This window comes from Electrona antarctica, assembly GCF_951216825.1.
Source record: "Electrona antarctica genome assembly, contig: scaffold_279, whole genome shotgun sequence".
In the NCBI taxonomy this organism is placed as follows: domain Eukaryota; kingdom Metazoa; phylum Chordata; class Actinopteri; order Myctophiformes; family Myctophidae; genus Electrona; species Electrona antarctica.
Genome location: NW_027637574.1, coordinates 20,807 through 36,688, shown reverse-complemented (window position 1 = coordinate 36,688; position 15,882 = coordinate 20,807). Strand labels below are relative to the sequence as shown.

General features: G+C 44.5%; 1 long non-coding RNA gene across 1 annotated transcript; it reads left to right on the top strand.

Annotated features, from left to right (window-relative positions):
- The first annotated feature begins 2,636 nt into the window (after positions 1 to 2,636).
- On the top strand, positions 2,637 to 9,369 carry LOC306918814. Its single transcript, XR_013789409.1, has 3 exons — positions 2,637 to 2,726; positions 7,464 to 7,537; positions 9,061 to 9,369. It is a non-coding gene; the product is annotated as an uncharacterized lncRNA (long non-coding RNA).
- The last annotated feature ends 6,513 nt before the right edge of the window (positions 9,370 to 15,882 follow it).

Here is a 15,882-nt window from a genome sequence, read left to right as displayed (position 1 = left end):
CTTCACTCCTTGTTAAATGTCAGAACGTTAATAAGTTAACTGATGTTACAGTTACTTTCACATAATGAGAAAGTGAATTTGTACTGTTCACCACACGACCAAATGCTATATTACAACTCGGCAATGATAAAAGCCCTTACTGATGAATGCACTGCAGGGTTATATAAAAAGAATAAAAGAACAATTGCACACTCGCCTGCAGAGGTAAAATAGATACCGGTATCCGATTTTTGTCAGCCTAAGTGCAGGTTCATTTCACGATGTCGTCATATTAAAATGATTCGCGGGACATTTGCCACCAAACTTGATTGATCTCATGATGAGATCAATGTAGTAGCCTACAGCCTAGCTATAAGTTCCCCATATTATAAATTAATTAAGGTGCACTGGCTTAAAACTATGACTGGACGAATTGCACGCGCTGATGCAATAATGTGGACTTCTATTTTTTTATAGGGCTAATTAGCCCTCGTGACTGCTGTCTGTCTGTCAGACCGGCATGTCTGTGAACCATAGAAATCATCTGTTCTGCTCCGTAACAAAACAATTTCAATAGTCCTACTGCAGCCTGCAGGCATTACTACTATAAACAACGTTGGATTCGTACAGTGCAGAATGCAGATAAGTGTATGTTCTTATTATAATTGTGAGTTTGTTTTTTAACATGCAGCGCGAGTCCGCGAGAGCCGATCTACAAGCTCACAACGCGTTGCACTGCGAGTAGAAAGCTGTCAAGTGAGCAGCGCAATCGCGCATGCTAAAAATATCCTAATAAATAAATAAAAAGGTGTCGGGCTCGGGGGCAGTTTCTGTATGGGACTCTAGGCTAACCTGCCTCTAGAATGCATTGCATTTAGGCATACAAGTGATACTTGGCTTTTATATAAGCTATCATTTTTTTATGTGCTGACCAATGTTTTGGACACATGCCTACATATTTTATCTGAGATTTGGGGACTTTTAATTGATTCAGCATGAAGACTAAAGCCTTCTGAATAAATCTACGGCACCTCTGAGCAGGCGCATTTTTTAGCGGAGTTTCCAACCAAACAACTTCACCGTCAAGTTCATGAATTCCCACGTAATGTGGTAATCCACGTAAATGCCTGTCCGCTCACGCTCCGCTTACGTAACGTCACTTTATGAGCGTAAACGCCGTTGTGAATGAGGCCCACTGGTCCTCATTCACAAAGAAGAAATACGCCACAGTGTAATGGAAGCATATACAGATACTAAATATCATCGTATTTCTCTGTCCGATCACGCTGCGATTTGCTCCCGTGTTATTCAGGGAAGCTGGTGTAATCACTTAATTTGTGCGGATCGCAGAGTGTAGCCTTTCCGTATTTTTCCCAAGCGATTCGCCTGGTGTCGCCTGGTTAAATGGAACATCCACGCCCATCCCACACCATATAAGGCAACAGGAAATATCGAAATACGTCATCATAGCCTGCACCGGGCTTTAAATTATATACAACAGCCGCGATGAGCTTGTAGAGCAGTTAATTTTGACAGGCGGGTCTCTGCACGGACAGATCTTCAAGCAAACAGCGCGAGTTATATGTATATAATTAAACAAAACTTGCCAACTTGGCACGCATTGCTTCACTCCTTGTTAAATGTCAGAACGTTAATAAGTTAACTAATGTTACAGTTACTTTCACATAATGAGAAAGAAGTTAATTTGTACTGTTCACCACACGACCAAATGCTATATTACAACTCGGCAATGATAAAAGCCCTTACTGATGAATGCACTGCAAGGTTATAAAAACAATTGCACACTCGCCTGCAGAGGTAAAATAGATATCCGATACTTTTTTTTATCAGAGCTGACTATAACTCGCGCTGTTTGCTTGAAGATCTGTCCGTGCAGAGACCCGCCAAAGAAGCTCCGTAACAATTTAAATAGGCCTATACTGCAGGCATTACTACACTAAACAACGTTGGATTCGTACAGTGCAGAATGCAGATAAGTGTATGTTCTTATTATAATTGTGAGTTAGTTTTTTAACATGCAGCGCGAGTCCGCGAGAGCCGATCTACAAGCTCACAACGCGTTGCACTGCGAGTAGAAAGCTGTCAAGTGGGCAGCGCAATCGCGCATGCTAGAAATATCCTAATAAATAAATAAAAAGGTGTCGGGCTTGCAGGGGCCAAACAAAAAAAACAACTAAATATGCAAGACAAGTACATGTTTGTATTCTTTGGGGGCCACGAGGGGGGGGGGGAGGGCGTGCCCCCTGGGCCCCCCTAAAACTCGCTACTGTTTAAATGTACCGTTACTCGCTAGTATGTATTTCTTCATGTATGTGTCCACATATTGTCGGTTAGTCTTGAGAGGCACAAAGTCAAGTGATTTGCGTCGAGCTGGGATTGAACCTCAGTTTCCCACTCGTCACACCAACATATAACCTACCGTGCTGACAGAGCTGAGCCTGATGGTCACTACATTCATACAACTTTATGTTTTAACCAAATATTATCACTTAAATAACATGATCACCTCCCTCCTCTCTCTCTCTCTCTCTCTCTCTCTCTCTCTCTCTCTCTCTCTCTCTCTCTCTCTCTCTCTCTCTCTCTCTCTTTCTTCTTAAAGGTTGTTTCATTTGAGACGCTCTTTGCTGTCAGACCAAGTTCACTGTCAAGGAAGTAAACTAAGAGATCATCTATTGCAGATCTTTGCTGTCCATTGAGGTGGAGTTTACACACAACACTTTGACTCAGTAAGTTCTGTCCATTGAGGTGGAGTTTACACACAACACTTTGAATCAGTAAGTTCTGTCCATTGAGGTGGAGTTTACACACAACACTTTGACTCAGTAAGTTCTGTCCATTGAGGTGGAGTTTACACACAACACTTTGACTCAGTAAGTTCTGTCCATTGAGGTGGAGTTTACACACAACACTTTGACTCAGTAAGTTCTGTCCATTGAGGTGGAGTTTACACACAACACTTTGACTCAGTAAGTTCTGTCCATTGAGGTGGAGTTTACACACAACACTTTGACTCAGTAAGTTCTGTCCATTGAGGTGGAGTTTACACACAACACTTTGACTCAGTGAGTTCTGTCCATGAGGTGGAGTTTACACACAACACTTTGAATCAGTAAGTTCTGTCCATTGAGGTGGAGTTTACACACAACATTTAGACTCGGTGAGTTCTGTCCATTGAGGTGGAGTTTACACACAACACTTTGACTCAGTAAGTTCTGTCCATTGAGGTGGAGTTTACACACAACACTTTGACTCAGTCCCGTGTTATTCAGGGAACCAGGTGTAATCACTTCATTTGTGCGTATCGCCGAGTGTATCCTTTCCGCATTTTTTCCAAGCGATTCGCCTGGTTTGATGGAACATCCACGACCATATAAGGCAACAGGAAATATCGAAATACGTCATCATAGACTGCACAGAGGATTCCCAAGTTTTAAATTATATACAACAGCCGCGATGAGCTTGTAGAGCAGTTAATTTTGACAGGCGGGTCTCTGCACGGACAGATCTTCAAGCAAACAGCGCGAGTTATATGTATATAATTAAACAAAACTTGCCAACTTGGCACGCATTGCTTCACTCCTTGTTAAATGTCAGAACGTTAATAAGTTAACTGATGTTACAGTTACTTTCACATAATGAGAGAAGTTAATTTGTACTGTTCACCACACGACCAAATGCTATATTAAAACTCGGCAATGATAAAAGGCCCTATTGATTAGTCTACTGTGGTGATTGATTCCCTGCCCTGCACTGTCGGATTTGGAAAGCAAATATATGGACATGCATGGACACAGGACATATTCTTTTTCTTGTGGGATTTGGACTTAAGGCTATATTTCATCCGATCCAACTACGTTGTATGTTTCCTCAGCTGCAGGTAAGAGTTGGCTATTCTGTGTGGCGTCCGCATGTGATCAATATACATATTATAAATTAATACCACGACGCAAATGGAGGCAGATAGGTGCTTGCAGCAAAGGCATTTAGGCCTACGTGAAACTTTAATTGGCTGAGTCTCTGTCAACATGCTGATCAGCGAGTTACAGTGGTAATAATAATCATCATCAACAGCCTTTCTTGTCTGTCTGTCCGTCATGTTTGTGAACAAGCGCGAGTGGAGGTGAGCTGGCTTAAAACTATGATATGACTGGCCGACTTTCAAACACGCTGATGCCATTCATTCAAATAGGCTAATGTGGTCTTCTATTTTTTATATAGGGCTAATTCCCCCCCCCCCACACACACACACCCACACACACACACACACACACACACACACACCGACAGTCAGACTGACTCAAAGGAGCTCCATAACGAAACAATTTAAATAGGCCTATACTGCAGACATTACTACACTAAACAACGTTGGATTCGTACAGTGCAGAATGCAGATAAGTATATGTTCTTATTATAATTGTGAGTTTGTTTTTTAACATGCAGCGCGAGTCCGTGAGAGCCGATCTACAAGCTCACAACGCGTTGCACTGCGAGTAGAAGGCTGCCGAGTGAGCAGCGCAATCGCGCATGCTAGAAATATCCTAATAAATAAATAAAAAGGTGTCGGTCTCGGGGGCAGTTTCTGTATGGGACTCTAGGCTAACCTGCCTCTAGAATGCATGCATTTAGGCATACAAGTGATACTTGGCTTTTATATAAGCTATCATTTCTTTATCTGCTGACATGGGGACACATGCAGCCTACATATTTTATCTGAGGTTTGGGGACTTTTAATTGATTCAGCATGAAGACTAAAGCCTTCTTAATACATCTACGCAAGCCGTAGGCTACACGACCATGAGAGCTGGCGCAGCTTTTAGCGGAATGTCCGACCAACCGACGTCAGCGTCAAGTTCACGTTCAAGTTAGGCAAACCAGGCATACTTAATGAACTGGTGGGCGTGCACATAAAAGCATAATTTTAACAAATACTGTACACTTTTTGGAAAAAGTTCTTCCCCCTTATATTATAATAATACCTGATGATCATGTTTTAGGGTGGAAAAAAATTGTGGCACTCCATCTTTAACATTATAAATGGCTTGCATGTAGGGCAGGCTACTCTTGAAGTTGTCACCATTGGCTCTTTCTCTATACGTGCGTCCGTGCGCTAGAGCGAGACAGGATGGTTTTAAATATTTCTCTGTCTCTGCGTCTCCCCCATAGAGCTTGTGTGTGTGTGTGTGTGTGTGTGTGTGTGTGTGTGTGTGTGTGTGTGTGTGTGTGTGTGTGTGTGTGTGTGTGTGTGTGTGTGTGTGTGTGTGTGTGTGTGTGTGTGTGTGTGTGTGTGTGTGTGTGTGTGTGTGTGTGTGTGTGTGTGTGTGTGTGTGTGTGTGTGTGTGTGTGTGTGTGTGTGTGTGTCTCTCTCTCTCTCACTCACTCACTCACTCACTCACTCACACTCACACTCACACTCACACTCACACTCACACTCACACACTCACTCACACACACACATGCCAGTCTAACCAGTGATCCCACACAGGGGTAAGGGGTCGACACTATGCCAGTCTAACCAGTGATCCCACACAGGGGTAAGGGGTCGACACTATGCCAGTCTAACCAGCGATCCCACACAGGGGTAAGGGGTTGACACTATGCCAGTCTAACCAGTGATCCCACACAGGGGTAAGGGGTTGACACTATGCCAGTCTAACCAGTGATCCCACACAGGGGTAAGGGGTTGATACTATGCCAGTCTAACCAGGGATCCCACACAGGGGTAAGGGGTCGACACTATGCCAGTCTAACCAGCGATCCCACACAGGGGTAAGGAAGGGGTTGACACTATGCCAGTCTAACCAGTGATCCCACACAGGGGTAAGGGGTTGACACTATGCCAGTCTAACCAGCGATCCCACACAGGGGTAAGGGGTCGACACTATGCCAGTCTAACCAGTGATCCCACACAGGGGTAAGGGGTCGACACTATGCCAGTCTAACCAGTGATCCCACACAGGGGTAAGGGGTTGACACTATGCCAGTCTAACCAGCGATCCCACACAGGGGTAAGGGGTTGACACTATGCCAGTCTAACCAGCGATCCCACACAGGGGTAAGGAAGGGGTTGACACTATGCCAGTCTAACCAGTGATCCCACACAGGGGTAAGGAAGGGGTTGACACTATGCCAGTCTAACCAGTGATCCCACACAGGGGTAAGGGGTTGACACTATGCCAGTCTAACCAGCGATCCCACACAGGGGTAAGGGGTCGACACTATGCCAGTCTAACCAGTGATCCCACACAGGGGTAAGGGGTCGACACTATGCCAGTCTAACCAGTGATCCCACACAGGGGTAAGGGGTCGACACTATGCCAGTCTAACCAGTGATCCCACACAGGGGTAAGGGGTTGACACTATGGCAGGTAAATAAAATGTTCGGACATGTGGAGTTTGCTTTGGAGTTGCCCAAACTGCAAGTGCACATTTGAGTGAGGAGTCTGCTATTAACACAACACGAGATATATAGATAGATGGCTATAAACACTATTCACGGTCGGTGGACTTCAAAATAAGATATATATATTTTTTGTATTATTATAAATATTATTCTCTGGTATCGGTATCGGCTAACACAGAAATTGTGGTATCGGAATCGGATCGGAAACGAAAAAAGTGTATTGGGACATCCCTAATAAAAAGCATTTTAATCCAATCACCGGCCATTTGATCCGGTATTTTTATGCTTTCAACTCCCAAAATGGCCACCGATATATTTGAAATCTCAACATTTATACGTTAACATTGTGAATGGAGCAAGTGCGTAAAACAGGTGTTAGTTCCGCCACGACGCTCATGATACGAGCGACGGGCGTCATGTGATCCATATGGCCGCCGGGCGTCATGTGATCCATATGGCCGACGGGCGTCATGTGATCCATATGGCTAGAGTGATACGAGCGACGGGCGTCATGTGATCCATATGGCCGACGGGCGTCATGTGATCCATATGGCCGACGGGCGTCATGTGATCCATATGGCCGACGGGCGTCATGTGATCCATATGGCCGACGGGCGTCATGTGATCCATATGGCCGACGGGCGGCATGTGATCCATATGGCCGACGGGCGTCATGTGATCCATATGGCTAGAGTGATACGAGCGACGGGCGTCATGTGATCCATATGGCCGACGGGCGTCATGTGATCCATATGGCCGACGGGCGTCATGTGATCCATATGGCTAGAGTGCCGGTCGGCTGGGCTGCAGTCTTGTGGCCTTCTTGCCTTGACTGAATATCGGGTTTCTTTATTATTATTATTATTATTATTATTGGTCTGTGTGCTTACTCGTTGTTTAGTTGTGCTAAACAATAGTTTGTAATTCCCTTTTTGTGTATTCGGTCAAAGATGCCACACTAGATATTGATTAATAAATATTGTTCAAAGAGGAACTTCACAGTAATTCATAGTGCATATTTGTATATTTATAAAATAAATCGCTGCATGTATTATTATTTCAGATTCTGATGTGATTGACATTTAGCCATGGCCCAGCAACCAGAAGAAGCTATGCAGAAAAAGCACATGGCCACAGGTATGCTGCGAACATCAGCACCACACCGCACCACACCACACCACAGGTATGCTGGGTTAGGGTTAACCCTAACCATAACCCACAGGTATGCTGGGTTAGGGTTAGGGTTAACCCTAACCCTAACCCACAGGTATGCTGGGTTAGGGTTAGGGTTAACCCTAACCCACAGGTATGCTGCGAACATCAGCCTGCATGCATGTTGTTTCTCATACAGTCTGTCTATAATATAGCAGTATATTGAACAGAAATGTTTCTGTTTTCTCATACAGTCTGTCTATAATATAGCAGTATATTGAACAGAAATGTTTCTGTTTTCTCATACAGTCTGTCTATAATATAGCAGTATATTGAACAGAAATGTTTCTGTTTTCTCATACCAGTATATTGAACAGTAATGTTTCTGTTTTCTACAATTTACAATTTAGGCATTTTAGCAGACGCTCTTAATCCAGAGCGACTTACATTAAGCAAGAACAAAAAAGCATGGGAATACATCACATATATAAAATGCATTTATCAAGAAACATGTGTAAGCTAAGAACGTAACTAGAACATATCTATATAATGACACTATACATATAAACTATAACTAGAACATATCTATATAATGACACTATACATATAAACTATACATATATATTATACTATGCGGTACATATATACTATGAAGAACTATGACTACATACAATGCAATTATTGTGCTGACATGCTATAAGTCTGTTTCAAATGCTATCTAAGTCTAAAAAGTGCTGTCTAAGGGGGTAGGGTAAGTGCTATGGGCCATGGTGGAGTCTGAAAAGGTGGGTTTTCAAACTACGGCGGAAGATCGGGAGTGATGCTGCAGTTCTGATTGCAACGGGAAGTGCATTCCACAGTTTTGGGGCCAGAAGGGAGAAGAGTTTGGGACGTGTGGAGCATTGTCCCGGCGTTTTTAGTGAGGGTACTTCCAGCTTCCCTGCGTTGGCTGATCTGAGTGCGCGGGAGGGTTTGTAGGGTTCAATCATGCTTGCAAGATATGGGGGAGCCATACCTTTGGTTGCTTTAAATGCCAGCATCAGAGTTTTGTATTCTGTGCGGGCAGCGACCGGGAGCCAGTGCAGGGAGCGGAGCAAGGGGGAGACATTTGAGAATTTTTGCTGGTTGAAGACCAAGCGAGCTGCGGCATTTTGGATCAGTTGGAGAGGCTTAAGTGCACATGCCGGTAGGCCAGTGAGGAGGGAGTTACAATAGTCAAGTTTTGACAAGACTGTTGTCTGGATTAGGAGCTGGGCTGATTCCTGGGTGAGGAACAGTCTAATTTGTCGTATGTTATAGAGTGTGAACCTACAGGATCGAGTGACAGCTGTGATGTGAGTTTTGAACGAGAGCTGACTGTCCAGGACAACACCAAAGTTCCTGGCTGATGGGACAGACGTTACCAGGGCGTTGTCTACGGAAATAGTTAGCTCCCGCATAGGGCAGGACTGCAATATGGTCTGTTGTAGAAACGTGTTACCCTATAACTCTCCATCACACTTTCACAGACATCGTCACAGAGAAGCAGCTGATGCAGGTGGCTGATCAAATTGGAAAAGAGTGGAGGCAGATCGGCATATCGCTGGGCATCGCTGAGGTTAAACTGCAGCAGATTGAGTCGGACCATCCACGGAACCACGTGGACAGAGTTTATCAAATGCTGTACCTCTGGAGAAAACACCAGGGGACAAAGGCCACAGCTGTCCACTTACACACAGAGCTTACAGGGTTAGACCTGGTACCCGATGAGATAGACTTCCTACTGGAGAAAGGTAATAAAAAAATCCAAAAACACAAACATAAACAAGAACAGACATCGACATGATATACGGTCACAAGATCCAGAATATAAAGGCAACCATCCTCCCACCCACCTCTGAAACTAAAACATGCAGCTACCTCCTCCTGCTTCCATTATTAACACCCTCCGCGCCATTGCCGACGATTAAAGTCAATTGAAGCCTAATTTTGATAGTGACGCTTATCGCCATTGCCGACGGCCTCCGGCAATTGAGCTTTTATAGCGCGTTCGATTGCTCGAGCCAAAATGCTACTCACGTTAGCCGGTTAGCTAGCTGTGTTGTTAGCACAGAACTGGATCGCCCATCTTAGATCGTCGTCGCCATAAGCATCCATTCTATCCATTTCTTTCAATCGCCTGTAACTCCTATTCCTTGTCCCAGATGGCATTTTTGGTCAAAACAGCGTTTCTTTGACGGCACAGAGCTGACAATCTAGAGCTCTCCGGAGCTCCGGCCTGGATTCACATCGTAAACAAGGCCCATCCAGCTGTGTGAAAACTCCTAACGTAGGACTACCGGTTGTGGACCGGAAATGGCCGATTTTCAAAATAAGAGCTCAAATTAAAAAAATGCTGGCGTGAATTAGATCCTAATTTTTCAATAAATGATAGCGGTCTAAGTGTTAATGGAAGTGGGTATGAATGAGATCTATTGTTTGTTACAGTGATCTCTAACTGTTGACCGCAAGGCAAGAATTGATAATCCCAATTTAGGGCGTGAGAGCTGTCTGCTCCGATAGATGACACTGTCTTGAGCACCTGCTCGTCATTATACTGTATGACTCAGACAGCTGAATTTTACCCCCACAATCTGCTTGCCCCGCCCCCTTAACAACCCGGTTAAAGGCATTTTTATGTTTAAAGGAGAATTCCATGCTAGAAGGCTTTCTTACCTTTATTTATAGTTGATACGTCCCCACCAAAGAGGTCCAGGTGTTATTTTTAGTTATGTCCCCACCAAAGAGGTCCAGGTGTTATTTGTAGTTGTTACGTCCCCACCAAAGAGGTCCAGGTGTTATTTGTAGTTGTTACGTCCCCACCAAAGAGGTCCAGGTGTTATTTTTAGTTATGTCCCCACCAAAGAGGTCCAGGTGTTATTTGTAGTTGTTACGTCCCCACCAAAGAGGTCCAGGTGTTATTTGTAGTTGTTACGTCCCCACCAAAGAGGTCCAGGTGTTATTTGTAGTTGTTACGTCCCCACCAAAGAGGTCCAGGTGTTATTTGTAGTTGTTACGTCCCCACCAAAGAGGTCCAGGTGTTATTTGTAGTTGTTACGTCCCCACCAAAGAGGTCCAGGTGTTATTTGTAGTTGTTACGTCTCCACCAAAGAGGTCCAGGTGTTATTCGTAGTTGTTACGTCCCCACCAAAGAGGTCCAGGTGTTATTTGTAGTTGTTACGTCCCCACCAAAAATATCCAGGTGTTATCTGTAGTTGTTACGTCTCCACCAAAGAGGTCCAGGTGTTATTTGTAGTTGTTACGTCCCCACCAAAGAGGTCCAGGTGTTATTTGTAGTTGTTACATCCCCACCAAAGAGGTCCAGGTGTTATTTGTAGTCGTTACGTCCCCACCAAAGAGGTCCAGGTGTTATTTGTAGTTGTTACGTCCCCACCAAAGAGGTCCAGGTGTTATTTGTAGTCGTTACGTCCCCACCAAAGAGGTCCAGGTGTTATTTGTAGTCGTTACGTCCCCACCAAAGAGGTCCAGGTGTTATCTGTAGTTGTTACGTCCCCACCAAAGAGGTCCAGGTGTTATTTGTAGTTGTTACGTCCCCACCAAAGAGGTCCAGGTGTTATTTGTAGTTGTTACGTCCCCACCAAAGAGGTCCAGGTGTTATTTGTAGTTGTTACGTCCCCACCAAAGAGGTCCAGGTGTTATTTGTAGTTGTTACGTCCCCACCAAAGAGGTCCAGGTGTTATTTGTAGTTGTTACGTCTCCACCAAAGAGGTCCAGGTGTTATTCGTAGTTGTTACGTCCCCACCAAAGAGGTCCAGGTGTTATTTGTAGTTGTTACGTCCCCACCAAAAATATCCAGGTGTTATCTGTAGTTGTTACGTCTCCACCAAAGAGGTCCAGGTGTTATTTGTAGTTGTTACGTCCCCACCAAAGAGGTCCAGGTGTTATTTGTAGTTGTTACATCCCCACCAAAGAGGTCCAGGTGTTATTTGTAGTCGTTACGTCCCCACCAAAGAGGTCCAGGTGTTATTTGTAGTTGTTACGTCCCCACCAAAGAGGTCCAGGTGTTATTTGTAGTCGTTACGTCCCCACCAAAGAGGTCCAGGTGTTATTTGTAGTCGTTACGTCCCCACCAAAGAGGTCCAGGTGTTATTTGTAGTTACGTCCCCACCAAAGAGGTCCAGGTATTATTTGTAGTTGTTACGTCCCCACCAAAGAGGTCCAGGTGTTATATGTAGTTGTTACGTCCCCACCAACGAGGTCCAGGTGTTATTTGTAGTTGTTACGTCCCCACCAAAAAGGTCCAGGTGTTATTTGTAGTTACGTCCCCACCAAAGAGGTCCAGGTTTTATTTGTAGTTACGTCCCCACCAAAGAGGTCCAGGTGTTATTTGTAGTTGTTACGTCCCCACCAAAGAGGTCCAGGTGTTATTTGTAGTTGTTACGTCCCCACCAAAGAGGTCCAGGTGTTATTTGTAGTTGTTACGTCCCCACCAAAGAGGTCCAGGTGTTATTTGTAGTTGTTACGTCCCCACCAAAGAGGTCCAGGTGTTATTTGTAGTTGTTACGTCCCCACCAAAGATATCCAGGTGTTATCTGTAGTTGTTACGTCTCCACCAAAGAGGTCCAGGTGTTATTTGTAGTTGTTACGTCCCCACCAAAGATATCCAGGTGTTATCTGTAGTTGTTACGTCTCCACCAAAGAGGTCCAGGTGTTATTTGTAGTTGTTACGTCCCCACCAAAGAGGTCCAGGTGTTATTTGTAGTTGTTACGTCCCCACCAAAGAGGTCCAGGTGTTATTTGTAGTTGTTAAGTCCCCACCAAAGAGGTCCAGGTGTTATTTGTAGTTGTTACGTCCCCACCAAAGAGGTCCAGGTGTTATTTGTAGTTGTTACGTCCCCACCAAAGAGGTCCAGGTGTTATTTGTAGTTGTTACGTCTCCACCAAAGAGGTCCAGGTGTTATTTGTAGTTGTTACGTCTCCACCAAAGAGGTCCAGGTGATATTTGTAGTTGTTACGTCCCCACCAAAGAGGTCCAGGTGTTATTTGTAGTTACGTCCCCACCAAAGAGGTCCAGGTGTTATTTGTAGTTGTTACGTCCCCACCAAAGAGGTCCAGGTGTTATTTGTAGTTGTTACATCCCCACCAAAGAGGTCCAGGTGTTATTTGTAGTCGTTACGTCCCCACCAAAGAGGTCCAGGTGTTATTTGTAGTTGTTACGTCCCCACCAAAGAGGTCCAGGTGTTATTTGTAGTCGTTACGTCCCCACCAAAGAGGTCCAGGTGTTATTTGTAGTCGTTACGTCCCCACCAAAGAGGTCCAGGTGTTATTTGTAGTTACGTCCCCACCAAAGAGGTCCAGGTATTATTTGTAGTTGTTACGTCCCCACCAAAGAGGTCCAGGTGTTATATGTAGTTGTTACGTCCCCACCAACGAGGTCCAGGTGTTATTTGTAGTTGTTACGTCCCCACCAAAAAGGTCCAGGTGTTATTTGTAGTTACGTCCCCACCAAAGAGGTCCAGGTTTTATTTGTAGTTACGTCCCCACCAAAGAGGTCCAGGTGTTATTTGTAGTTGTTACGTCCCCACCAAAGAGGTCCAGGTGTTATTTGTAGTTGTTACGTCCCCACCAAAGAGGTCCAGGTGTTATTTGTAGTTGTTACGTCCCCACCAAAGAGGTCCAGGTGTTATTTGTAGTTGTTACGTCCCCACCAAAGATATCCAGGTGTTATCTGTAGTTGTTACGTCTCCACCAAAGAGGTCTAGGTGTTATTTGTAGTTGTTACGTCCCCACCAAAGATATCCAGGTGTTATCTGTAGTTGTTACGTCTCCACCAAAGAGGTCCAGGTGTTATTTTGTGCAAAAGCACATTATTGGCTATTTCCCCATGAGCCCTCAATGAATTGAATTGCATTGCATTGACTTTAATGGGGCATTGAGGTGTTGTGTTAATTCGCTTATTTCCATCGCTCAAAAATATATATTTTTTGTATATATCCTCTCTTCATAATGTAAATAGTATCCCAAGCAGCACAGTTTACTACTCATTTCGATGGAAATAAGCGAATTAGCACAAAAACCCAACCCCCAAATTACCAATAATGCACTTTTTGCACCAAATAATACCTGGACCTCTTTGGTGGGGACGTAACAACTACAAATAACACCTGGACCTCTTTGGTGGGGACGTAACAACTACAAATAACACCTGGACCTCTTTGGTGGGGACGTAACAACTACAAATAACACCTGGACCTCTTTGGTGGGGACGTAACAACTACAGATAACACCTGGATATCTTTGGTGGGGACGTAACAACTACAAATAACACCTGGACCTCTTTGGTGGGGACGTAACAACTACAAATAACACCTGGACCTCTTTGGTGGGGACGTAACAACTACAAATAACACCTGGACCTCTTTGGTGGGGACGTAACAACTACAAATAACACCTGGACCTCTTTGGTGGGGACGTAACAACTACAAATAACACCTGGACCTCTTTGGTGGGGACGTAACAACTACAAATAATACCTGGACCTCTTTGGTGGGGACGTAACAACTACAAATAACACCTGGACCTCTTTGGTGGGGACGTAACAACTACAAATAATACCTGGACCTCTTTGGTGGGGACGTAACAACTACATATAACACCTGGACCTCTTTGGTGGGGACGTAACAACTACAAATAATACCTGGACCTCTTTGGTGGAGACGTAACAACTACAAATAACACCTGGACCTCTTTGGTGGGGACGTAACAACTACAAATAACACCTGGACCTATTGGTCACTTCATGGGGCTTCAGTCCAATGGAGGCTCTTCTACATAGACTTCTATTGGTCACTTCATGGGGCTTCAGTCCAATGGAGGCTCTCCTACATAGACTTCTATTGGTCACTTCATGGGGCTTCAGTCCAATGGAGGCTCTCCTACATAGACTTCTATTGGTCACTTCATGGGGCTTCAGTCCAATGGAGGCTCTCCTACATAGACTTCTATTGGTCACTTCATGGGGCTTCAGTCCAATGGAGGCTCTTCTACATAGACTTCTATTGGTCACTTCATGGGGCTTCAGTCCAATGGAGGCTCTCCTACATAGACTTCCATTGGCTTCATTGACAACCAACTGGGACAAGTCCTGGACCGGAAGTAGACAGAAATGCATTGGACTCATGGCAACAGCCCAGCTTTATTGATTATTAAATCAATAAATGTATTATTAAATCCCTTTATTTTAAATTGTTTTGTAGTAATAGTACAACATAAACATTAAAGAGACTTTAGTTGTTACTGTATAATACTTTAAAACAGTTGTCATGTTGCACACATGCTTAAAATAGATCTTGTTTGCGCCGCCCTCGTTGAAAACAATGTATTTCCAACTCCAGCTTGTCTCAGTTCAGGCTGCATGAACAGCGCTCGAGAGCCTCTCAATATCGCAACTCTTCTATTTGATGGCTCTGGCATTTAAAAAAGGCAGAAAAGGACCAAAGCTCTAGATTCTCTGTAAATGTGGACCTTCTTATTGCTTCAGTCCAACAGAGATTCAATCTAGATTATTGTCTCCACCAGGCCGAAGGCATGGGGAGAGAGTATGTTTTGCACTCCGTCCGTCCGTCCGTCCGTCCGTCCGTCCGTCCGTCCGTGTGTCCGTCCGTCCGTGTGTCCGTCTGTGAACAGCTAATCTCTGGCACCGTTGGCTTGATCGCAGCCATACTCTGCACACACACTCCCTGAATGCCAGAGCTGAACCTCTGCCCCAAAGTTTTCACATTGGCCTGTTATAGCGCCACCAGGAGGCCGCTTTGTGCAAAACAAATGTTTTGACAGTACACCTACAGATTTTGTCCAAACATTACGCAAATTGGTACACAGTCTCTCTAGAGCCATTCAACGAAACGGGTCTTTCAGATTTTTCAGACTCCATCCTGATTGGCTAAGATTGGCTTCCAAAGTTCGCAGGAGTGCTCCGTTTCAAACAAAATGCTGCAAATCATGAACACATGGTGTGATTTCCGTGAAATTTTGCACGCACATTCCCACTAGGTCGAGGAAGAATTGCCACTTGAATATTTTCAACTCAGCCTCATGGTGGCGCTATAACTGGCCGATTTGTGTTTTTACCTATAACTGCACCGATCTGTGTAAAACCATGTATGCACACTCCCTAGAGGCCAAGGCAAAAGCTTTGCCCGGAATTTTTCACATCTGCTCTTTATAGCGCCACCAGGAGGCCGACATATGTAAAACACATTTTCTAATATTACTCCTTCAGATTTTATCCAAATTTCACCTATTTATCCTATTCCCACTACTAGGCTGAGGAAGAAATGCCACTTGACAGT